This window comes from Caretta caretta, chromosome 9, assembly GCF_965140235.1.
Source record: "Caretta caretta isolate rCarCar2 chromosome 9, rCarCar1.hap1, whole genome shotgun sequence".
NCBI classification, from domain to species: Eukaryota; Metazoa; Chordata; order Testudines; family Cheloniidae; genus Caretta; species Caretta caretta.
Genome location: NC_134214.1, coordinates 5270395 through 5296960, shown reverse-complemented (window position 1 = coordinate 5296960; position 26566 = coordinate 5270395).

Below are 26566 nucleotides of genomic sequence, written 5' to 3'. Positions count from 1 at the left end.
AATCACTGGTGAATGTAGTGAAATATGGGCATGACTGGGCCTGTAGATAAGGCGTGGCCAGAGCACAGGTACCTCAATCCAAGACAGCCAAAATACCTGGTGTACCTAGCTGCCCTTTTGGGGTCTGGCTTTGTGATCACCTTACTCACGGGAGTAATTCAATGGAATTCAGGGGGCCCGCTCGTGTAACTAGCAGGATCACAATTTGCACTTCGAGCTGTTCAGTTTCTCCTGTTGCCAGCCAGGAGCAGTGGCAATTTGAGCAGACTCCAGATTGTACTGGGCAGAAACTGAGAGCGGGGCAACTAGGAGAGCCAGCCACTGCGCCTGGAACATGGCATGAGGCTGAGCCGCTGGCCAGGAGAGGTGCTTTTTCCTAGACACGTTTCTGCCTCAGTGTCCACGTTAGCTTGTCCGCCCTGCAGTGCTTGCTCTCCTGAGCTGACCTCATCTGCCTGGATCTGTCAGAGCAACATGCGCTGGTGGTCCGCTGCTACCCGTACCCAGACCCTAGCGGAATCGGAGCCTTAGCTAGTGGGCTTAAGCAATCCTGGTTTCCCCCAGTGCTTGGTTAAACCAATCCCACCTAGTCTCCTTTGCTTGTTTTTATTTATAAAACCCTCTTGACTGGTGCCTCAGGCTTGACATGCCATTTTGGAATAACAAGACGACTTTGAAAGACTCAGGTCTACAAGGAAAGACACACTCACTGAAATAAACAAGGTACCTGTTCATCCAGGCCATATGCCATGTCTTGAGGCTGACGCAAAAGGGGGTAGAAAATGCCCCCTGCCCCCACTCAGGCAGCAGGACCAAAGCCAAGAAAGAGGTTTATGAGCTTTAGCTTATATGGATCTATGACTCACCCAAGAGCAGATGGGAATGGCAGTGTGATGGCTGCTGTCACCATGCCTCATTGAGCCACAGCTGAGGATGCTGGCTGAGGACACACTGCTGAGAAATAGGGCAGACTCACCCGAAACTTCTGATATTCCATCATTAGACTATACCAAGCCAGTAACAAAGTGAACTTCTGTCTCACCACACTGGTTAGCAAGAAGCCAAAACCACAGTCTCCTCGGGCTTTCCAGGCCTAGGCTCATCACCAAGACACTGGACTTTATGATAAAGGATTTGTGACGGGTTGACCCCCTTTAAGGTGCCACCTGATGTACTGGGATACCACGGAGCCCACCTGTTCCGCCAGCCTTGGCCCCCTTTACCCTGTCTTGCTGAGCCAGGCTCTTAAGCCTCCTCTAGCACACACACACACAGGCAGGGCCACACCCAGCTGCAGAAAGACACAGACACTGAGATCAGCTCTTGGAAGACACAGCTTCATAGAATCATAGAATCATAGAATATAAGGGTTGGAAGGGACCCCAGAAGGTCATCTAGTCCAACCCCCTGCTCGAAGCAGGACCAAATCCCTGTTAAATCTTAATTAAAGCTTAATGAATTTGACCCAGAACTCAGGTGCCCACCTCCCTTGGAGTGCAGACCCAAAGGCATATTGTCTTGTGCTGTATAGAAAGATCTGAACAGCACAAGCGCATAAAAATTCACCCTCTCCCTCAATGTGAAGAGAGATATGCACAACTTCTTGCTCCACCCCCAGTTAAAAATTACACAGACTGGGTTTAATAATAAACAAAACAAATTTATTAAGTATAAAAGGCAGATTTTAAGTGATTATAAGGGATAGCAAACAGAACAAAGCAGATTACTGAGCAAATAAAACAAAACACGCATACTAAGCTTAAGATCTTAAAGAGACTGGTTTCAAGAAAAGAAAAGGAGTACTTGTGGCACCTTAGAGACTAACAAATTTATTTGAGCATAAGCTTTTGTGAGCTACAACTCACTTCATCGGATGAATTCAGTGGAAAAAGAAGAAATAATTTCTTACCCTAAATGTTATTTTAGGCAAGTTGCCGAGTTTCTGTAGCTTAAAGTTTCAGTTATTTCTTCTTACAGATTGGACCCCTGTTTCAGTCTGGACTCACCCCTGCCTTTCCCCTTAGAATCATAGAATATCAGGATTGGAAGGGACCTCAAGAGGTCATCTAGTCCAATCCCCTGCTCAAAGCAGGACCAATCCTCAATTTTTGCCCCAGATCCCTAAATGGCCCCCTCAAGGATTGAACTCACAACCCTGGGTTTAGCAGGCCAATGCTCAAACCACTGAGCTATCCCTCCTCCCAGAAGGTATTAGGTTAGTTCCTTTTTCTCTTCAGGTACTTTCAGCAGTCTTTCTTCTTGGGTAGCAATGGAGGAGAGTCCAGATTAACCCCCTCCAGAGGAAAAGTACCAGCAGTGTCTAAGGTGGTATTTTGTATCAGGTGATCTTATCACCTGACTGTGCAGTGTTAAAGCAACTATGAAACCAGGTTTATTTGCAATGTCCACAGGAAGGAACTCCAGGCAGATGGGAGATCCTCATCTCCAAAGACTCATTGCCTTTTTCTAATGGCCCATTAAGGCTGATTGCTTACTGTCTGGTGGCTGTTTCCCCAAGTACACACACAGTTGTAATTATTACATAGTCAATATTCCTAACTTCAGATACAGAAATGATACATGCACGCAAATTGGATAATTGCATTCAGTAAATCATAACCTTTCCAGTGATATCTTATATGAGCCATCTTGCATAAAGTATATCTTAGTTAGGCCATATTCATATCATAACCATATTTCTATGAAGAATATGGGGTGTAACGTCACAGGGTTACTGAAAACCAATTCCATCAGTTATAGGGTCCTTCCAATCCCAAGGGATCAGCCACTTAGCCAGGCCCTGGAGCCTGACTCCTCTCTTTCTTAGCCCACTCAGCAACAATGCTGGCCTCCTCATGCCTCAACATTAATGGACACCAGACCCCTTCAGGACAGGAGTACCAAGTCTAGGAGTTACAGGCTTAGACTCCATGGACCATTCACTCTTTGGCTTCTCTCCTGAGACTGTCCAGCAAGGGAGCCAAAGGTTCGTGTTTGCTCAGTTGGGATGCCAGGCCTCTCGGAACTGACCTGTGACTCACCAGTTTATGTCTCAGAGCAATCAGAGGGTAGTAGTTTCCACTCCCAACCAAACTGAGCTGAATTTCAATCGCCAGCATAGCAGAGAAAGGCTCCTCCGGTCACTACCCAGAGCCATCCAACCCCTCCAAACACTTAACAAGATGCTCCCCTGAATGAAGCATGGAGCTTTGCATGGACACTGGTGCTTTTATGTCTGGCGAGGGCAAAAGCCAGTCTGACCCAAGACCTGATTCGATAGGTTTGCCCTTCCTAATGGAGGGGAACATTCGATTAATGCCCAGCCCAGAGTGCAGAGGGGCCTGTATGGCTGGGGAGACTTAAGCAGTCTCACCACATGGCTGAGCATGTTTCATTGATTGAGACGACAGTTTCCTTATCTCTCGAACAGGAATTTGGCATTTAAGTAAAGCCTCTCTGACTTTATGCTTTGCTCCATAATAAAAGTCCGTTAGAGAGTTAGAAGCTCAATTCCAGCTGCAGTGCTGACCCTGATGAATTTTCTTCCCAAGAATATTGTGCGGGTCCAGTGAGGATCAGTTTGTCACATTTCTGCATAGGGGATGCTAAGCTTTAAAGGTCACCGGGGGCAAAAAATCTCAGCCGCACTCCGCAGGCTATAAAAATGTCATGAGCCTCACAATCCAGCTGCCTGGATCGTCCGTCTGCTGCAATTGGTGAGGTCCTAGAGAGCTAGGGCTCTGGCTAAGCTGTCTCCTCGTTCCCAATTACCTTTCAAAGAAGAACAGAATGATGCAGGATCCCCTAAAGGGGTCTATGCGTAGCTGGCACAGAAACAAATAGGAATGAGTGAAGAAGGTGGCAAAGGATGGGGAAAAGAGATTGAGTGAACCCAGGGAAGAAATTAAACTCATGACTAGGCTAGATCCACACCCGCTGTAAAGTGGTGGAACTATACTGATTTATGTCCTCTGGGGATCTGGCCCCATTGATGCCAGGAAGGTCAATACTCAATAATACTTTGCATTTTCCATCTGAGGATCTTAATGCATGCTACAAATAATTCATCTCACACAACATGCTTATGAGGTTGGTATTATCCCAAGCTTATGAGTGGGGAACCTGTGACCCAGATCTCCCAGTAAGTCCGTTCAGAGCTTGAAATAGAAACTAGCCATTGGGGGGCAGTATTATAATTTGGCTGCTATTGCTTGATGGATACCTAGGCTAACACAGCTAACTTCCCAAAACTACACAGCTGTTCCCCTTTACAGTACCGTAGGGGCGGATAATATGCTTTGTACATTTAGGGCGACGGGCTGCAGGGATAATATATTTCACTGTTGAGTTCTGATGGAGAAAGGACCAAACCCAGGACACTTGGGTTCTGATCGTTGCTCTGACACTGACCTGCTGGGTGACCTGGGGAAGTCACAGAACTCGAACCTTTCAAATGTGCCCTCTGATTTCAGGTGCTTACGTTTTGGGGTTCCCGGATGGAGACACCTGGGGCCTGGCTTTCACAGGCGCTGCCCTGCCTACCCCTGTAACTCCAATGAAGTTGATAGGGACAGTGAGTACTGAACTGCCAGTAGATATTTTTTTAAATTTGGACACACACACACACACACACACACACACACACACACACTCTTACACTTGTTAGTGCCATAAAGCAGATTCTCAAGGACGCTTCTTGCTACCTGGCAAATACTTTAGCTCTCAGCAATAGCTTTCCTTGCTGTTATCGATGATTGCCATAACTGCACATGCGATCCAAATGCGACTGCCGCGAGATAGTTAAAATGTGTTTGTTTTGCCTCGATTTAAATTCCACCATCCGTGTCTGCATTTGAAGGTGTGTAATTGTTCTGTTTCTTGTTTCCTCCCCCTCTCCCCTGCCTCTTTTCCATAAGCAGATTAAAATCTGGGGGAAAGTAAATGCAATGTTTGAAGTGAAAAGGAAAGATAATGTTGAAATAATTGCCATCAAAGCAAGATACATTTTTCAAACGTGTCCTTGCCGTTCAGCAGGAGGAGATAATAGTTTGCGTTCCAAAACGTAATGATACATTAACTACTGTACAGAATGTTTGTTCCTTGGTTTATTATTTTAATTTCCAAGTATATTTAGCATTGCTAAATGATGCCTAAGTGACAGCCCTGAAGAATGAAGTCCTCTGTTTAGTCACACTACAGAGACAGCCCGGGCAGTGGCCGGCTACCTTCCACCCCACTGCCCCTTGCTGATATGTCTCAGCAGGGACTATACCTTAGGGGCTGAAACTAAAGATGGCCTGACCCTAGTTGTTAGGTCACTGCATTGGGACCCAGGAGACCTGGGTCAAGTTCCTGGCTCAAGCATAGCCTGCCTGTGTGACCTTGGGCAGGTCATTGTCTACCCTGTGCCAGAGTTCCCCATTTATAAATGGGGATAAGATAGCTGCACCTCTCGCCCCCATTAATGGCGTTTCCCCTCCCAATACACCTGTCCCTGGTGCGTTGAGAGGATAAATTCCATCAATGAAAGTGAGGTGGTCAAGTGAGGGCCATATGTACCTAGCTAGAGAAGGCAATTCCAACCCTGCAGTCTTTCTGCAGAAGCTTCCAACCAGGCGGGCAGTTCTGACGGTGGGGTTTCTGTTTACATGGGTTGGACACCCTTCCACTAGATGCTTAGATTCATTTTGTATAAGCTACCTGTAAATGGTAGCAGGCCAATCATGTTGCTCGCTGAGGACACCCGCCAGCGTTAACTGCCCAGGGGTTTTCCTATCCTGGGAAGATCTTGCCGCCACAGGTCCGCCACAGGATTTGGAGGGAAAGGGTAAAGTCAGGGGAGGAAATATGGAGCAGGGGAACCCAATGATTCTGAAGCTTTGAGAAAGGTTGTGGTTGGCTTTGGGCTGGGGGAATGGAAGGTTATGGGAATGGGTGGGGATGTGCATTTTTTTTCTCAGCCTAGAGGTGGCAGAGCAACTTCCCTCCCCAGATCAATTCAGATCGGGGTGAGGAATGGGCCCCTGGAGGTTCTGGCGGGTGGTGGCCGGACCTCTGCTGAGCTTCAGACACATCAGCGCTAATGGAAGGCGGCATATCCCCTTATCCTCAGGTGCCCCGGGGCACGTAGGCAGCAGCGTTAGTGGCTCCAGCTATGCCGCCATGTGTTCTCCGTGAGTGGAATTCGCTGAGCTGGCAAACGTTACGCGGAAGGGAAATATCTCCTGGCCCCGGGCCAGATGGGGAGCTCAGACATTTAAATGAGGTGAGGGAAGCAGAGTGGTGGCACATGCTTCTCCAGCACGGCTGTAACAGGAATCTTCCAGGCAGCGCTAGGCATGTCACAGAGCCACGGGCTGGCCAAAGCAGTGATGAGACGCTGGCCCCTGAATGCAGATTCACTGGCTGAGAGGCTTCCAGGGGGTCTGGGATTCCTGGGACTGTTGCGTTGCGTGAGTTCTTTAGTAATAAGAGCTGCGTATGGGGATGGATGGATAGATAGGTTGGCTTGGATTGTCAGAGCTGTTACCCAGAGTCCTCTGCTGGGCCCTGCTCGGGTTGTGACTTTGCAGGGGCTACTCACCTGTTATGCCCATCTGTGAGCAAGTCTATGGGCAGGGGTGGGGCGTGGAGGGTTCCTGGATCTGCCCCCGCCCCCTACTCCCTGCTTGCTGGCCAGAGTAGCCATGTTGGCACTGTTGTGATAATTGGTCCTACAACCTTACCCCGAACTGCGAGCTCGCCCGGGAAAAGTGAGTGAACGTTCATGGCCTGTCACAGTAACCAAGAAAGCTAGGTGTTGGCGGGGAGAAGGCGCAAAAGCGAGACAGAGACCGAATTAGTTCAAACCAAATGGCCTTGTGACATAACTCACGGCCTGGGTTAAGATGATGACTGCTGAAGAAGAAAAGTGTGAGACTGGAAATCAATGAACCCATTTGGTATGTTGGAAGTTACCCCAATTGGTGGACAAAATAATGAGGGAAGGGGCTAACACCACTCCCCCCCTCGCATCACTCCCTTTGGGGTCCTTAAAGAAAGAGACTTTGGGGAGGAAAATTGGCCACTGGAGTGAGCTTCACCATTTTGGCTGCCACCCTGGCTGACCTCTGGGCCCCCAGGCCTTTGTCATCCTGATCCTGAGAGACGTCCTGACCAGATCAGCTCCGAGAGAGGCAGCCAGATGACTCCCCCACCTCCACCACCTCCGGCTGAATTCCAGATACAACCTGGAATGTGAGATTTTGTTTCCCCCATGTGTCCTTTTCCTTCCCCACCTTATTTCTTCTCTTTCCTATTCCACTCCTTCTTCCTTCTCTCTAATAGGAGCCTGGCTTAGCTGACCCAGAGTGTATATGTTGCAATGCTGCGGTAAGCGAACAGTAATGCCCAGAACAGCCCGATGTTGGGACAAGTTTGCCAGGTCTCGGTGTGCCTGATCAGACCGTGTGCTGGGCCTGTGTTTCTCCAGCAGTGAGGTGGCAGGTGAAAGTCAACTCCAGAGACAGCCGCTGCGTTGTCTCTCTTTGCTGTTCTTTCCTTTTCCCTTTTGTGTGTGTTTGACTTCTAGAAAACGGGATTGGACCGAAAGAACAACAGCAGCAGCTCCCGCCCATCTCAACTAACGTCTTCACCTTTCCTCAAAAGGACAGTTACTGCCATCTTTAGTCCCATTATCTGAGAGACTGTCAGACAGCTAAAGGGGAAGGGAACAAAGGATGTTGTTCAAATGAAATCCTGATTTAACTCTTCACATTTCAGATGCTCTCGCTGTTTTCCCTTCTTTTCTGTATCTTTACTCAATGTGTTTGTCATAGAATCATAGAACCATCAGGTTAGAAGGGATCACAAGGGTCGTCTAGTCCAGAGGCTCTCAACCTTTCCTGATGACTGTACCCTTTTCAGGAGTCTGATTTGTCTTGTGTACCCTCAAGTTTCACCTCACTTACAAACTACTTGCTTACAAAACCAGATATAAAAATACAAACGTGTCCCTGCACACGATTACTGAAAAATTACTGACTTTCTCATTTTTACCACATAATTATAAAATCAATCAATTGGCATATAAATATTGTACTTACGTTTCAGTGGATAGTATATAGAGCAGTAGAAACAAGTCATTGTCCGTATGAATATTAGTTTGTCCTGACTTCGCTAGTGCTTTTTATGGAGCCTGTTGTAAAACTAGGCAAATCTCTAGATGAGTTGATGTACCCCCTGGAAGAGCTCTGAGTGCCCCCAAAGGTACGAATACCGCTGGTTGAGAATGACTGATCTAGTCTAACCCCCTGCCAATGGGCAAGCTGAGGTCTCTGTATGTCAAACCTGGAACCTTGTTTAACACTGTTTAATGTTGGACAGTGACTGGGTGATGTTAACACCTTTGGCCCATATATTTCATCGAAATCAATACAGCAGCACACGATGGGGTCACAAGCTGCTCCAGGGAAAGGGGTGCAGTAATTTCCTACAGCTCCCCACCCAAGAGCAAGGAGTTACATGGACGTGCAATTATGCATAGCCTGTACTCCTGGGGTAGGCAGTGCAGCTACTGTCTAGTCCACAGTGGGTTATGTCTCACTGAGTTCTGGCCCCACTGTGAGTAACTACCCCATGCCACACAGAGTGATGTCCAGCTGCCAGCTTTTCATTTTGCTGGGACAGTGGGCTGAGGGGAGGCTGGAGGAGCATATTCCAGCTCTGAACTTTCGGGCCACTCCTTGCACGCATACCAGGCCTCTGATTCTGAGAGCTCCTGAGCTCCCATTGACTTCAGTGGGAGCGGTGGCCTCTCAGGAGCTCCTGGGAGGGTGCAGAATCAGGGTGGAGGTTGGGCTTTGCGTTATCATAAATGTTAGCCTAGCCAGGGCCGCCGGGCGGGTGGACAAAAGAAGCGGTTTGCCCTGCATTCCCCATATGAGAGGGCCCCCCAAGCCGCGGCCTGAGTGACTGCACGCTGAGTCACAAATATGAGAGGTTTCAGAGGAACAGCCGTGTTAGTCTGTATTCGCAAAAAGAAAAGGAGTACTTGTGGCACCTTAGAGACTAACCAATTTATTTGAGCATGAGCTTTCGTGAGCTACAGCTCACTTCATCACGAAAGCTCATGCTCAAATAAATTGGTTAGTCTCTAAGGTGCCACAAGTACTCCTTTTCTTTTTACAAATATGAGACTCATTCAAATTTGGCCTGGTGCGCCCTCCGTCAGAGTGGAGGGGTGGCTGGGCCAAACCTGAGTGATGGTGTGACCCCACGTCCCAGGCTGCACTGCAGAGAGCCAGGCCCAGCCCTGTGAGACAGGACCTGGGGCACCACTGTGGGGTGAACTTGGGGTGGGCTTGCTCTCCAATCCCTCTTCCCCACCATTCTTCTTCTCTTTGGAAATTTTTTTGGAAGAATGGGGGGGGACCTCAGCTTCCATTTTTGCCCCAAGCCCCCCAAAACCTCTGTGTGGCCGTGAGCATAGTTGTTTTTTCCATTCTCCCTTACCCCACACCCCAAGGTCTCTTAACTCCTAACTGCTGTGTCTCACCCCCAAGGCCCTTTGCCTGGAGGGGCCCAGAAGATGAAAGCTCAGGAAGACGTCACAGTCATTCCCATTCTCTCAGAAGTGCTTGCAAGTATTAGCATAAAGCTTATTTACATGTTTTCCAGCCCTCAAGCCGTGGTGGTAAAATCTTTTTATCCGTAGCACAAATGGGAGTGTCTACTATGTACCCCATGCACACCCCACTGGAGACAGCCCACAACCCCAGAGGGCTGGTGAAGCCACTAGACGGTCTTGCCCACACTGGCAGAGCTTGGCTGTCCGCACCATGGCACTAGCTTCAGTGTAGCACCACCAGCAGCTAGCGCAGGCCGCAGACGCGGTCAGAAAATGGCAGCTGGTTGCCTGGAAGAATGTGGGCAGAAAGAAAAATGTCCATTTTTTTTAAAAAAAGGTTTTTTGGCAGAAATGGTCGTGTCTTTCGATGGAAACCCAAAAACTAGAAAAAGAATCATTTTGTCTTTTTTTTTTAAAAAAAGGGGAAAATTTCGAACAGAAATGACCCAGGAAAATTTTCCTGTAGGAGGAAAAAAGGCCATTTTTCATCACCCCCTCCGCCCCCCCAAAGTTTGCATGGCAAAATGTTGGCCAGCCCTAGTGGCCAGGTAGCCATCGACGTTTTAACCACCATGGCGTCTAGACCTGATCCGTGCCATGGAAGGCTACCTCAGCCATTGGCTCTTCAGCCACTGCACGGCCTATAAGGGCGGGGGGAGATTCCCCACGGCCCCCCCCCCTTGAGATTCCCATCCCAAGGACGCCGTATACAGACTGGGGGCTGAACCAGAGACATTCTGATTTAGCACATTTTATAAATCCAGATAAATAAATACATAAATAAATAAATAAGCTAGCTAAGCTCTATGAATGAGTCGCGTGGGGGAGGGGTACTTTCGCAAACACCTGGAATTACTAACAAAGAACTCTTAACGACCTAATTTACTTTGCCAGGTGTATTCCCATCAACTGAGGTAGAGAAACCAGACTGGTTCCCCTTTCTATTCCTTTTGTTAAAAACCTTGCATTGGTTGTTACCTTCATGACAGCCAGCAGAGCCTAAAGGTACATCTAATCAAGCTACATCTTGCTCAGAACTGAAGAGGGAAGAAAGCATGAGCCACATTTGTCCTTACTTTTATGTTATATTATTAAGATGGGCCAGAACTGGAAGCCAAACCCTTATAAATTGTGTGGGGTTTGGGTTTGAATCCCCAGTTCTAAATTCACCTTTATGGCTTTGGTTCGAGATTGCATCCAAAACTGAAAAAGGGCTCTTTTCCAATTCTATTTACAGTGCAGCTGAAATCTCACAAGAACCAGTGACCCTGCCAAATTTCTTCCAACTAAAAATAAGACATTTTCACTGAAAATCAGGGTGCGGCGGGTCAAACCCCCCCACCCTTCCCCCCTGGAAGCCCTGCCACCGAGGCACAATGCGCCCAAAACATTTTGGAGAAAAATTGCACTGAGTTTAGTCCTCCAGGGGATGCCTAGAAAGGCCACCTTGAATCAGATGCAGGTGGAATCAAAAAGTATGGGTCATCCAGCTACTAGAAAGCCTGGGAGCAGGCAGAAGCCAATCAGGGGCCAGCAGGCAAGATGAAAAGGGCTGGCTGCTTCTAGGGCCAGTTCTGGGTGAAGCTGGGATGGGGAAGGATGGAAGACTCTCCCCCTCTCTCAACCCAAGAAGCCTGGGCTGGCGTGGCCTGGTCAGGACCTAACTCTGACTACAGCTTTTTGTTTTAGTCATAAGAACATAAGAACGTCAGAATGGCCATAATGGGTCAGACCAAAGGTCCATCTAGCCCAGTGTCCTGTCTTCTGACAGTGGCCAATGCTAGGTGTCCAAGGGGGAATGAACAGAACAGATAATCATCAAGTGATCCATCCCCTGTCACCCATTCCCAGCCTCTGGCAAATAGAGGCTAGGAACACCATCCCTGCCCATCCTGGCTAATAGCCATTGATGGACCTATCATCCATGAATTTATCTAGTTCTTTTTTTAATCCTGTTATAGTCTTGGCATTCACAACATCCTCTGGCAAGGAGTCCCACAAGTTAACTGTGCGTTGTGTGAAGAAATGCTTCCTTTTGTTTGTTTTAAACTTGCTGCCTATTAATTTCAATTGGTGACCCCTAGGTCTTGTGTTATGAGAAGGAGTAAATAACACTTCCTTATTTACTTTCTCCACACCAGTCATGATTTTATAGACCTCTATCATATCCCCCCTTAGTTGTCTCTTTTCCAAGATGAAAAGTCCGAGCCTTTTTAATCTCTCCTCATACAGAAGCTGTTCCATACTCTTAATCATTTTTGTCACCCTTTTCTGAACCTTTTGAAATTCCAATATATCTTTTTTGAGATGGAGCGACCAGATCTGCACACAGTTCAAGGTGTGGGCGTACCAGGGATTTATCTAGAGGCAATATGATATTTTCTGTCTTATCATCTATCCCTTTCTGAATGATTCCCAACATTTTGTTCACATTTTTGACTGCCGCTGCACACTGAGTGGATGTTTTCAGAGAACTATCCACAATGACTCCAAGATCTCTTTCTTGAGTGGTAACAGCTAATTTAGACCGCATCATTTTATAAGTATAGTTGGGATTATGCTTTCCAATGTGCATTACTTTGCATTTATCAACACTGAATTTCATCTGCCATTCTGTTGCCCAGTCACCCAGTTTTGTGAGATCCCTTTGCAGCTCTTCACAGTCTACCCGGGACTTGGATAGTTTTATATCATCTGCAAATTTTGCCACCTCACTGTTTACCCCTTTTTCCAGATCATTTATGAATATGTTGAATGGGACTGGAACCAGTATAGACCCCTGGGGGACATTTACCTCTCTCCATTCTGAAAACAGACCATTTATTCCTACCCTGTGTTTCCTATCTTTTAACCAGTTACCGATCCATGAGAGAACCTTCCCTCTTATCCCATGACAGCCCATGATACTTCTTTGCTTACTTCGTGGCTATCCTTGAATATTAATATGACTGCGGTAAGGCACTCCGTGGGAGACTCCTCCGGTATAGGCAAGCCTGTGACATGGGGGGAAATTCCAGAAAACACATCAGATTTTGTAAAATCCCCACACCTCTTTTTTCCTTTTTCTTGCCAGCTCTTAACTTTGAAGCCAGTATTTTAAAATGATGTGGCCACTTTAAATAAATTATTCTTATGTTGGAAGGCCAGCTCGAATTTTCGTTTGTAGAACTGATGGCGCAGTAAGAAGCTTATTGACTTCTAACCCGGTGTTCTCCAGAAATGTTTCATGGGAACGTTTTTCTTCCTAAGGCCCTGAGCCATCCCATAATGAGCATGGCTAATCTTGTTAAAGGGAAAATCTTACCAGTCATTTAAATCTTCAATCCGTGCAGCTTTTGATGTATGGAGGGAAATACTTAAACAAGCCTCTTTGCTTCTTCTAGCACTATATTTCATCACAATTAAATCAGAATGCTGCTGTGTTTTCGCTGGAATATATTTTCGAGATTTTTCTTTTGAATGAAGTTTCATCATTTCTGATCTGTTTCATTGGGGATCATTAGAACAATAGAAGAAGAAATCACATTTTCCTAGCAGGACAATAAAACATGCCTTGGAATTTATAATAAGAGTTCATTCTGGAAATTGGATCCACCGTTGACACAGATAAAGCATTTGAGATCTGACAGATGGAAGAGGAGACATTAGGTCTTTTGGGGCCATCTTCATAGGGACCCTCCTTTCCTGGCTGTCTCCTGGTCACTCGTGATGCTGATGGTTTAAACACAGCAGCACCTCGAGGTGCTCCATTTGAGATCAGCACCCCATTGTGCTGAGTGTGGGAAATCAGAAGCCATGATCTAGGTAAACAGATGAGACCAAGGGTTGGACATGAAACAGAAAGGGGAAGTGACTTGCCCCAGGTCATAAGTGGAGTTAGGACCAGAACTCAGCTCTCCAGAGTCAGAGTCCAGTGCATTTTCCACTAGCCCACACGTTTTCTTTTTGCTCTCTATTCAGGTCTGACACCAGATCAGACCAAAATTCAAGGCTGCCTTATTTGTTCAATCTAAACCTGAGCCCTCCTAAATGTTGGGTTAAATTTGGATCTGGAGCTGAACTTCATAGCTTGAGCCTGTCTCTTGAAACCTGTATGTCCTGGCCCATCTCTCACACACACGTGCAATCATCACATGTGCATGCACGTCCTTGCTCATCAGTTAACACGAGTGCCCCTCCCTGATGTGAGTATCTACAGACGTGGGATGCACAAGGTGTTTGCTTTCACTCGCCCTCTTGCACAACATCAAGAGTTAACCGGCTCTTGCTGTAAATCCCTCCTCAGGGTTGGCGCCTGGAATAGTTTTTCCTCCCCAGGAGACAATGTGGATTTTTGTTTTGTTTTGTGGGCTGAATAACTTTGTGGCCGTTGCATGAAGTGGGCCGTGTTATCAGAGCTGTGCACTTGCTAATGATTGCCATTCTGCTGGGCCGGATAGCACTTAATTGTGTGGGGCGTTTTTGTAATCTCGCCATTCTCCTGCTCCTGATTTGCACGCCTGCCGGCCCTTATCTGCCTGACATGAGCCTCATTTCCCACGGGTGCTTTTAGGAGACAAGGGCAGTACGTGAATGCCCACCCCTAACCATCTGCCCCTCACCAAAGAACAACACCTCTTGGTGCTTCCAGGGGGAGGGGGAAGGAAATAAATAATAATAATAAGGAAGCAAACACAACAACAAAGATGAGGATGAAAACCAGAAATTACTTTTAATTAATAATTCAGACCGAGATAAGGTAACATCCAAATGCCAATATGCTAATGTGGCTCCTTGGGCTGCATATATTGTAATTGTCCCTTCCTCGTTTGTTTCAGATCTATGACAAGCTGTCTTCTCTCAGCCCGGAGATACATTTTTCTCTCAGAAATTAGGGCAAACCCTGTCACCATGAACAACAACACCAACAAAAACCCCTTATAAACCCATCTTCTTCACGCTGGCCCTGCCAATACCACCCCACCCCTGATTTGTATTTTCCATCAGATCATAACTCTGTTCTGTGTGTCTGTGTGTGTCTTTTTTCCCCACCCTACCGATTCCCATGCCTTCCAGAGAAATTTTGACCTCAAAGGGCTGAAAATAGATGCTAAAGAGAGAAGAAGTGAGCTCAGGATTTGATAACATGGAAAACAGAGGAGTGTTGATGGGATGGGTTTAATTTTCCAGTTGCTCGTAGAAGTTGAAAGAGCACTTTTTGTTAGGCATTGTAACAGAGCTGAGGTCATCTACAGGGACTTCTGCAAAGGTTCCACAACAAAGAATCTCACCCACACAAGGCTCCTCTGCCTTTTTGGCTGTATCACAAACTGGAAAGAGCCCAGGTTAGTTGAAAAGTTCATGGATAGTCTGAGTAACCCTGGCCCCAGTTTTAAGTGAAGTTTCCAGGAGGGCTGTGCCCAGACTGAAGGGCTGGAGCAAAACCTTCTCAAACTCTGAACAAGCTCAAAATCTGAACACGGATTGAAATTTGGTAAATGATGCTGATGGTGACTAGCTGGGAAACGGGGATTTTTTTCCCCTTCTGACTAGTGGTTTAGGGACAGATTGTGATGTCTCTGTGCGGGCACATGGGAGTAAAAACTTTCCTTACAGCTGTAGGCAGATATCTGGACCTTGGATCTAGACACGTAAGACTACACTAAGGCTATTTGTCTGCTTATTCTCATTATGAAAGAGGTGGCCAGGTATGGGCAGGGAGGGGCAGAGTCTTAGCTCCACCCTCCTACTCACTGGCAAGCATTAGGATGGCCTGGGGGCCGATCGCCCCTTCCTTTCGTACCAAGGTTTTTACACTTTCTCAAATTCCGTAGGCTGTGGAGCTGGGGGGCCCTGGCCCCGACCAGTTTTAAGCAGTGGTTTCATACAAAATCCCTCCAGCTCCAGCATACAGACGGAGAGGTGGTCAGGCCAAATTTCAGTGAGTGTCATTGCGGCCTGGAGCCACTCAAATTTGGCCTGGCTGCCCCTCCATCCAGACAGACCAAATGCTGCCATGACGTGGTGCCCAGGGAGGCTGGTCCTGTAGGGCAGAGAACTAGACTCTTGGTGGCACCGGCTCATGCATCATGTGGGTAAGAGAGAGCAGAGACCCCTCTGAGGCAGACCTGACCCGAGGTCCCTGCATGAGGAGGGGGCTGAGTGGGGACTGGAACGGGGTCCTTGCCGGGGTGGGTGAGAACCGGAATTTGCCCTCCCCTCCCAGGAAATATCTGACTTGGCACAACTGCTGGCTGGAGTAGCCAAAGTGGGGGCAGGGTTTAAATAATACTTTGCTGAGGATATCAGAATAGCAATCAATTGCTACCCTCTGGGAGCAAGGAAGAAGCAGGAGGGCATTGGGGCTAAGGGATGTCTCTGAATCACAGTGCCTCCCAGGGCTACCCATGGGGTGGTGCGGCTTACGCATTCTCCCATGCTCAGATGTATGCCTTGAAGCCATCGTTTAGCCTTACTCTTTCAAAGCCAGTGGAGGCTTCTATTGACTTGCCTTGGTTTTGGATCAGGTCACACAGGATTAGATAGATAGCAACTTGCAGACTATGAGCATGAGCCGAAAGGGAATTTTGATCAATCTCAGACAGGTTGTTCTGGGCAGACTGTGAATCAGACAGACGTTCTACCTCTCTGAGATCCCAAAAAATTAGCAGGGAAGAGAACAGAAGCTAGAGATGCTGAAAAGTTCCATTGGTAGGACCACTTATTCCAGGTCTCAAACTCAGATCTTTGGCAGAGAGGTTTGCCAGTGGACAAACACCTGCAGGGGCTCTTCCATCGGGGAGACTCAGAGTCTTCCTATTTCTCCTTTTCATATAATTTATAGTGAATATTTGATACTGTTGTTATCATCCAAAGAATCCACTACAATGCGTAGAAACGTTGGGCTGTATTCACCCCTAGTGTGACTTCAACTACTGAGTTATACCGGACACAAATCTGGTGTGTTCTCTTTTGCTACGGGTGTTTGCAGAGAATGAACCTTTGCTGTAAACCCATGGGACTGTTCCTCTCCATTTTAACTGTCTGGATTCAAGGCCTCCAAACTGCTAATTGGTAGAAATAATTTCCTCTGCAAAATAATAATTTTTTTTTTAATTCTCAAATTGTTCAGTTTTAAATTCACTGATGAGAAAAGTGAGAGAAAAACTTTTTTCAGCATTTTTAGATTTCGAGTTGAAATCCCTCTTCTTTCTGAGATAGTTAACATGGCCCCTAAGGAGACTAGCACTTTGCAGCCTGCAGGCTTAGCTCTCTATCTCTAGACCTAGTTAATTTAAAATTAAAATCTAGGTGAGAATTTCTCAGTTCCCTGAGATACACATATTTTGGTTTAAAGAAAAGGAATACTTGTGGCACCTTAGAGACTAACCAATTTATTTGAGCATAAGCTTTCGTGAGCTACAGCTCACTTCATCCGATGTGATTAATAAATAATTAATAATCAGTTCGGGATTTTCCTTTTTTTTTTTTGAGAAATGTAGACACTTGCCACAAAAGAACCCAGTTTTCTGTCAAAATCATTTTTGACTAAAATTTTTTGACCAGCCCTATAAGACGAGCTTCCACTACTTTTTACTCCGGCTAGTCCCGCAGAGCCAGCCAGCTCTCCTGTGCCACATCCATGGAATTGTATACTACATTTCAATCAGTGAGAGAGAGAAAAACAATGGGATTGCAAGGGCTACATTTATCTTAGCCCTGGTGGTGCGTGAGAAGGAGAGAGCCCAGCTTGACTCTCAGATCCCAGGCTGAGTTTTCAGGAGGCAGTTAGAAAGCTATGACTTTGGGCATGATCCTGTTGCCGTTGAACTCTATGGCAAAGCTGCCATGTGATGAAGACTTTCATTTCCAGTCTGTCACATTCCATCTGGTGTCACTGAGCTGCAATACACAGGGGAGCCCCAGGATGCCATGTTTATAGAGCTGCTTTTCAGAGCAGAACTGCCCTTTTAATAAAAAAAAAAGTTCCTTAGCAAAGGGAAAGACCAAGGGTAAATGGGATCTCACCTCCTAATCCTGGCACTTGGATAAAGCACCCGTCCCAAGCTGGATAACAAGGATAACTTCCAGATTTAAAAAAAACGACGAGGAGTGCTTGTGGCACCTTAGAGTCTAACAAATTTATTTGGGCATAAGCTTTCGTGGGCTAGAACCCTCTTCATCTGAGTAAATCTGATAGTCTCTAAGGAGCCACAAGGACTCCTCGTTGTTTTTGCTGATACAGACTAACTCGGCTACCGCTCTGAAACCTTCCAAATTTAAATGGAAGATAAATTGTAAGCAACGCCTATCACCTGCGCTGTCTCCCAAGGGGCTACAGCAGCTGAAGCTGGGGGCATGCAAGTCTTATGTATTCCCATGGCAACGTCCAATTGGCAGGGGCCAGAGGTGGTGGAGCAGCAGTCAATGGAGCTGAAGGAGGTCCCATAGGTTTATTCTAATGATGGGGGGTGAGGGCTGCAGGTGTGGGCCCAGGAACAAGGGCACCAGTATCTGGAGCTGGTATTTATAGGCTCTTCCTGGGTGATCAGACTGCTGGGAGAGGAACAGAGGACCGATACTAATGTACCAACCACCATTTCCATTAACAACAGGCACTCTGCCTGCCGCCCCAGTTCTAAGCATAACTCTCTGCAGCTTGAGCAATAGAGCCAGGTTCCCAAGCGGGACACTGAAACGGACTCATCTCCTCTGCAGATCAGGCACAGAGTGGGACACATACCTACCCTGCCTAGCCGGTTGCACCGGATCTTATAGGGCCCAAAGCCCATTGGTGTCTTTCCATCCACTTTGATGGGCTTTGAATCAGGCCCATTGCCTCCTGGTGATGATGCCAGGTGGGTAGCGCTGGAGGAATGGACCAATGAGCCACGACTGCCCCAGTCTGTAGCCCTCATGTTACAATTCCTCATGGGGCAATCAGTGAAGTCAGCAATTGGGTCAACTAAATTCATCCCAGGAACAACAGGGCACGACAGCAGGAGTCACAGACACAGCCTCCAGGGCAGGCTGGGGCCCACTCATTCTTGGAAATACATAGGGAGCGGATATGTGGAATTAGAAGCTGTTTTTTTTTCCTCATGGGTGACTTTTCTGACTGTTACTATTATAATTTATTTGCACCCTGTTTGAATAACAACATGTCATAACGTTTTGTCCTCCTGTAGCCCCTGATTTCTGAGGCCCCCGAAGCGCTTTGTAGACATTCATGAGTTCGTCCTCTGTCGGGTAGAGAAGAATCATTGTCCCCGTTTTACAGCTGGGGAAACTGAGGCACAGAGTGGTGAAGGGATGTGCCCAAGGTCACAAAGGGCTCAGTGCTGGAGACAGGAAGTGGCCCCGTATCTTGACACCCAATTCATTATTTTATCATTATTTATTAAGGCTATGTCTACACTGTGGCTTATGCTGGCGTAATTTATGTCGCTCAGGGGTGTAAGTGCCGATGCGGACAGCAGTATGTCGGTGGGAGAAGCTCTCCATAGCTTGGAGACGTAGCTCTCGCCGCTCACGGGGTCTTGAGCCGTGAAGCCGACGGGAGAGCTCTCTCTTGTCGGCTTACAGTGGCTACATAAGGAGTTTACAGCAGCGCAGCTGCACTGTGGTAGCACTCTGGCCCCTGAGTCATGGACCAGGATCTGTTTGCACTGGGTGTTGTGCAAACCCAGAACAAAGACAGTCTCATTAGCCACAAGACCAACCTTCTGCCTTGAGCTGAGCTAACAGGTTACCTCTCTGCTCTACTGTGTACTGATTTTTGTCAGACGTGGAATGTAAATTATACCTTATTCAGAACCATAATCATCTGCCGACGATTTCATACAGAAGGCACAAAGGAGAACGATTGGCCTGGGACTCGCTTCTGCAAGCATCATCCGCCCAGAGCCTCCTCGTTAACTCGCTCCTCTCAAGCAGCCAATCTGTGGCAATTACAGCAATCAAAAACGCATTCAGCCCCCCTTCAGCACCTGACAAACCAGCCGACGTATTAGCCCCAATTGTGGCAAACGCGACTTCCCGCCGCGTGACTCTGCTTCCATTGTCAACAATGCCGGTAATGCCAGCCCCAGCACACGCCTTCGTGCTACCAGGAAATTTTTTTTTTTCAAAAAAAAGAGACAGATTTCAATTTTCTTCCATCGTTTTTAGGAGCCATAGAAAGCAGAATGAAAGATGCCATTTAGCCCTTTGGGTTTCATCTCGGTTTCTGCTGAGTCGAAAGGAAAATGAATCTCTCTTATTTGCCTGATTGGAAGCACTGTTCCCTCTCTCTCCCCCGCTGAGATGAAAGGCCCAGGTGGGACTGAATGCCTGGGGAGATTGATCCGTTGTGACTCAGTTCTCTGCTCCCAGTGGGATGCTTTGTGAGAGCAGCAATGAGATGGTGCTGGGACCTGGGGCCCCGCTGAACAAAGCCCCATTAGAGAACTGTCAGTTTGGTGCAGCAGCTGCTTCCTCCTGCTTCCCTGAAGTTTCTCATTTTCCACGATATTTTAGCTAGGAGCCGCTAAAATCCAGATCCGAGGCAGAGTTGGATTTTGGGGCGACGCCTTGGGGCAGATCCTGCTGCCATTGAAGCCACCAGCAAAACTTCCTGTGGGATGAATTTGCTGCTGGTGGAAGAGGGGGAAACGCCATTATCTATACAGTGGCATGGATGGGGCCCATTGCTTCAAAGGAGCATCCCATGGGTGATCAGTTTGTGCATGTTTACACTGCAATAAAACACCCGGGGCTGGCCCGTGTCAGCGGATGTGGTCTGCGAGGCTACAAAATTGCAGTGTAGATGTTTGGGTTCTGGGACCCTGCGAGTGGGGAGGGACCCGGAGCCTGGGCTGCGGCCTGAGCCCAAACATCTGCACGTCAGTTTCATAGCCCCATGGCCCGAGCCCCCTGCAGCTGACATAGGCCTTCCCTGTGTGTTTCATTGCAGCGGAGACAGACCCATAGGGGCCTATTCACTCATATCTCAAAGCTCCTCGCAAAAGTGGATAAGTATCATTATCCCTGTTCGACAGAGGGAGGAACTGAGGCACAGAGACACCCCATTTCCTGCCCCAGCAAGTCAGTGACTCTGACTTGCAAGCAACATCTCTCTCCCGGGTCCCTGGGCTCCCTGTCTTGGGTCCTGTCTGCACTGAACCCCTCCCTTACAGCTCTCAAAAGCTTTGACAGCCAGAAAGAAGCCTTGCCAGATCTAGCACAGCCAGATCCAGGGACATGTGGGCCCAGGAGGCAGCAAGTAAGAGCCTACAAGAGCAGTGCATAAGATTGACTAGCCCCACTCTCTTGCAAGGTCCCCATAAGGAGGAAATTACTCCGTCTTTTTTCCAGCACACATAGGCCAGGTCCGCAGTACAGACTTCTGCTGCCAACGCTGAGTCAGTTCGGGGTGCGATGGGGTGCGATCCCCGATGGGCATCACTGTTGCTGGCAGAAGATGCAGCAAGAGGGGGAAAGCCGTGCTTTTACCAGTATGGCTTGTTTCACTCAGGGCAGGATGCTCAGGGCAGTTTTGCTGTCCACCCTGGGACTGCTTGGCTAATATCTTATACCTCCGTAGCTATCCCGGTGTCGACCGGGCCTTCGAGTACCAGATTCACACTGTGACTCCAGCAGGGTCTGCCCCTTGACTGCCCTGAGAGTTTATTCATGCATGAAGTGCAGACTCATAGCCACTGCTATTGGCTTACTACAAGTACAGTGTAATCATTAAGAAACTGGATCAATGACTTCCTTTTAGAGCATCGGGCTTTCCTGTGGGAAGCACGGGGGACGCAAGTAATGAGACAGATTCAAATGTCTCTTTCCCCTTTGCTGCTGTTGAGAAGCTTAATCTGTGACTATACAAGCACCTTCCAGCCATGCGGAGGAAACCCGCCTGGCTGCCAGTGGAATTTATCAATGAATGGAGATAGCTTTGGAAGCAAGAAGGGGCATGCTGGGTCTGTTGTAGATCAAGCTGACACTCTGCAGGGGGGCTGGGGAGATGGATAGACATATTAGACCATTTCAGGTTGGTGACCCCTTATTGAAAGTAAAAATAAAATAAAATGGAAACCTCTTTACATTGATTGTAAAAGTAAGAATAGAAAATGTATCCAAGCTAACACTGATGAATGTCTAGGATTTATTTGTGTGCACGCTTCAAGAGGCTGATGGAGCCTATTTGACCATGAAGGATAAGGGCGGGCAGGGAGTGCGGAAGCGAGATGTTCTTTGCATTAGATTCTAACAAAATTTTCAATACCTCCTGACCTCCCGCAATTGCCTTTTGTGAGCCTCTTGGCAGTCTTGACCCACAAGCCCGGCAACTGATCTAAAGGCCAATGATCCATAAGGACATGAATACATTGTTGTGCAGGTGAATAACCGTGATCATTTACGTTACAGTATCATACCTCACCGCGCTGCAGCAGCTTTTATCTGTGTGGCTCTCGCGCATTCAGGAGGTGAACCTTATAAGGCCCCTCTCTGGAGGAGGGCCAAGTGCTGAGCACCCCAAGCTGAGATGGATTCTTGGGAACAGTGCTGGAGAGGATGGTGAAGGTGCAAAGGGACACAGGACCCATGGAGCCGAAGGTCTGTCAGCACTCTAAACAGGAGGGTAGATATTATTATTCCCAGATGGGCAAATTGTGGCGCACAAAGATTAAGTGACTTGCCCAGGGCTACACAATAAATTAGTGCCAGCAGTGGGATTCGAGCCCAGGTGTTGAGAATCCTAGGGTAGTGCCTTAACTGTAATGTTAGTCTGATCTAATACCGGCCTTCCTCCCCTGATTTAGAACAGGACTAGGTACTCATATATTTCAGAGATGAATAGGAGCATAGATAAATAGATAGCACTAAGGTCTCCTAACTCTCATTCCATTGCTTTATCCATATACCACACTGCCTCTCTGTAGCCAAATTCATCACATAACTCTGGATTTATTGCATGGACATCATGGCCACATACCGTTCTGCAGTCTTGAAATCCCACTGGGCCTGTACTAAGGGAGTGTCGTTTCTACTGGGTCTCAATGCTATTCAACAGCATTCACCCCAAGGGGTCTAGAAGCCAGTCTGCAGAGCTGGAGTGATTTGAAGACTCCAGGGCTGTGTGTGGCATATTTATATATGGGGGCGGTCATGAGAGACTATGCAGAGTACACTGATGGATTCATAGAGTCCAAGGCCAGAAGGGATTATTATGAACATCTAGTCTGACCTCCTGTAGAACACAGGCCATAAAACTTCCCCAAAACAATTCCTAGCTTATATATTGATGTCCAGCTGTCTTTAATACACACATGCATCAAGCTACAAATGTCCCCCATAACACTTATCTCCCAGAAGATACCTCACTACTTAGTCAACTGGCCTTCCTCTGGGTTGCTTTAAATATCAGGCATCTTCTATATAACAGCCATGTTCCTTTAATGAATTATCCTTCCCCTGCAACTAGCATGGTGAAAGAACAACATCCACCAAGCGAGGGTGATAACAAACCCAGGGCCGCTTCTATAGGGAGATATATTGTGTCCAAAGGTTCTGCTGGGGTTGAAAATAACCCACAAGACAAAGGTCTAGAGGCAGAGTGCTGGAACAATTTTTATAGTGGGGCAACTGATGACAGAAACCACGTATTTGGTTTGTTATTGTTACTTCAAGCCAGGGGGTGCGGCAGCCCCTCCATCCCCCCTAGTTTCAGCACCACTGCTGTGGGGCCTGTGGAATTCTCCAGGCTTGATCAGAACCTGAAATTACAAAGCAATTTTTATCTCTGTCCAACGATCCCCGGAACCCCACTGTGTGTCTTTTTCTCTCCCAAATCTCTCTAATTTCTAATCCATTTAGCTCTAAACACTTGGCTTGTCATGAAAACCATTAGGTTTATCAGTGTGGGTCCTGCTGGGAGCTGGGAAGCCCTCTCGGAGCAGGGCCTGCCCTCCTGACCCTGACGGAGCTATGACAGGCAGAGAGTTACATTCTGAATAACCAGCTGTCAGTGCTACCTTGCATTCCATTTTATTACCCTATAAATAAGGATTTCGTGTCATCATCAAGTAACTCTTGCCCAGATGAGTGAACATCCAGGGGAGAACTGCTCGACCTTGAAACCGCTTCCCCGTCGCTGCAGACTGTGCAGCTAAATCAAATCTCCTCTTTCTGTTGGCGTGTTTTTCCTTTTAGTGCAAATACTGTTTGCTTTCTTCCTCCCACATGCCCGTGTTTTGGGGAAAAGACCAGAATAGAATCTAGCGAACGCCGGGGAGTGAGTTAGGAATGAATTGAAAACCTGCTCATCCGGTGACACTGTAGGCCAGGCCCTGAGCTGGCGCAAATCAATGCAGCTCTGCTGAAGTCCAGGGAGTGCTGCTGGTTACCCCAGCTGAGGATCCAGCGTTATGTCTCGGTACGGAAACCACTGGAGAATAGGAGCTAATGAGCGTATTGAAAATAATGGCCACAGTAGCTCTTTGAGCCAAGTTGTTTATTCAGCTTCTTGTTCATCCTCCTTTCTTTCATTCCAAACGCAAAAAAGCTGGTTTACATTTTAATGGGTTTAATTACCTCGTGAAAATGTGAGCCGATAGGAAAGCAATGCCACCGACAATGGCTTAATGGTCTACTGAACGTAATTTGAATTAATTTGATCGGGATGGTTATTAGTGCTAATACTCGGGGAACTCGTGTTAACTGGTGCTGCTGTGACTTCCGGAGCCCCAGCCATTTATGTATTGGCTGAACTGAGCGCCGTTAACAGGCAGATTTTGTTCGGCTAGTACTGAGGTCGGTGTGAATGATAAGGCCCAATGTGAACTTGTAAGCAGCTAAGTCAGGGGTGGCCAACCTGAGCTGGAGAAGGAGCCAGAATTTACCAATGAACATTGCCAAAGAGTCACCATAATATATCAGCAGCCCCCCACCCCCAACACTTTACCGCTTCCAGGTGCTGATTAGTTCTCCCAGTTAATCACCCCCATGTTCCAGAGGGTCGGGTGAGATACCTAGAGGGGAAGTGATTTATTCAAACCCCAAATCAAGGGCAGAGTCAGCATTAGAACTCAGCAGGCCTGACTCCCAAAGCTGTGCTTATGTAACCCACACACCTCCTGGGTGTGGTGCTCTGTCCTCTCTGATGGCACCCAGACCACTTCGAGAGACAGATTAATGAGTCTGCTCTACAGCCTTAGCTAAGGGCTTTTAGCTCATGCAGTAGGAGCTCATGCATTTAGCTCCAGAGGTTCCCAGGTTCGATCCCGCCTGCTGACGACCGGGGTCTGTCGCTGTTACACTTAGACTGCTAGGCCTTGCTATTTACATTGATAAACCATTTCATCCTTCTCTTATTTCTCCTCCTCATGTTCCATGCTGAACTCTTCCCTTGGTGGCTGACTGTTATTTGTATCATAATAATGCCTAACGCTCCCTGCTGGCCAGACACAGAGTAAAAATATACTGCTCGGCCAAAGAGCTTACCACCTCGCCTTCGGGTAAGATGTAACAGGCAGATGAAATAAACAGATGGGGCTAAAAGGGAAGGATATGGCAGCAGCGAAATGAGCAGTAATCACAGCTTGCCACCTGCCTACCCATGGCTTCAGTTCAGTTACATAATCTTCTCCCATTGGGCCCAGCTGGTATTTTTGTGGTTCCTGTCCCTGTGATCTCTATTTCATCAGCTTTTTTCCTGGCCCACTTGGTGTGATGATTGATTTGTGGCACAGCAACACCAAGACGCCCTGACTGAGATCAGGGACCCCCACAGTGCAAGGTGCTGTACAAACACATGGTGAAGGGCAGCCCCTGCCCCAAAGTGCTTACAATTGGAGCTGGCAAGGGTGGGAGGAGAAAGAGAGTTGAAGTAGCTTGCCCACAGTCGTACAGGAGGACAGGAGCAAAGCCAGGAACAGAACCGCAGTTTTCTGAGTACCAGCACGGTGTCACTAGACCCTACTGCCTCTCGCTAGGTTAGTTGTGACCCAGGGATGATCCTGTTTGATGGATGCTAATCCCGCGACATGCAATATGTTGGGCCTCAGTCCAGTTGACCGTACAAGGTCGGAATCCCAAAAGCCCCAGTAGCACCCTTAGCAGGCAGCGGGACGGAAGGCACCACACAGCCCAAACTCCCTTCTCCTCCTTCAACCCAACCCAAGACCAAAATGTCTGAACAGTCCATAGCCGCTTCGTTAACTGCCCCCTCCTCACCCGTCCATCCTGGCTTGCGGCTAACGGGCCAAGGGCTCCAGTCTGCGCCTCTAGCCGAATGTAATCAGGGATAATCCCAAAACAGCTCCTTTCATGTAACTTCATTTCCCAAAGCAGAGCACATGCCTGATTGGCTTGTACTTGAACAGGGAAGGGAGCAGACTCATGATATGTAGATGCCAGGTGAAATCTGCAGCTCGTCAGGGATGAGGTGTCATCAAGTTCTTTACGCTTTCCCCATGGCCCATTCCCTCCATCTCTCCCCTGCTCGCTTCCCCTCCCCTTTCAGCGATGTAGCTAGCAATGTGACATTTGTACCCACATTGGCCCATCTGACGGTCCTGACCTGTACTGCCTCCGTGATTTCCCAAGACAGAGACCCGCCATCTCCTGCAGTCTGGTCACTAACACAACAGCTGCTGCTAGACAGAGAGATCTAGCAGGGTGTTAATAAAAGGACTGAAGGGGGCGAAAACAAAGAAAATTGAAATTGCATTCCACTCCGGATGTTCAGCATGCTCTCCTCCACACACACGCTTTCCTTCTAATACCAGTCATTCCTTCCTGGGATGCTGTTGATTTCTTTGAGCTTTTATCATCCAAGTCCCTATCAGCTGTCTGTTCCCCTGATCTGGGAGCCTGCATGTTTGACAGATTTGAGTACGTGCTGGATTCTGCCCCACTTGGAGTCCCCGTCCCTTTGCTGAGTTTTGCGTGGGAAGATCTGGAATGATCCGAACACGGCAGGTGTGTTTGTAA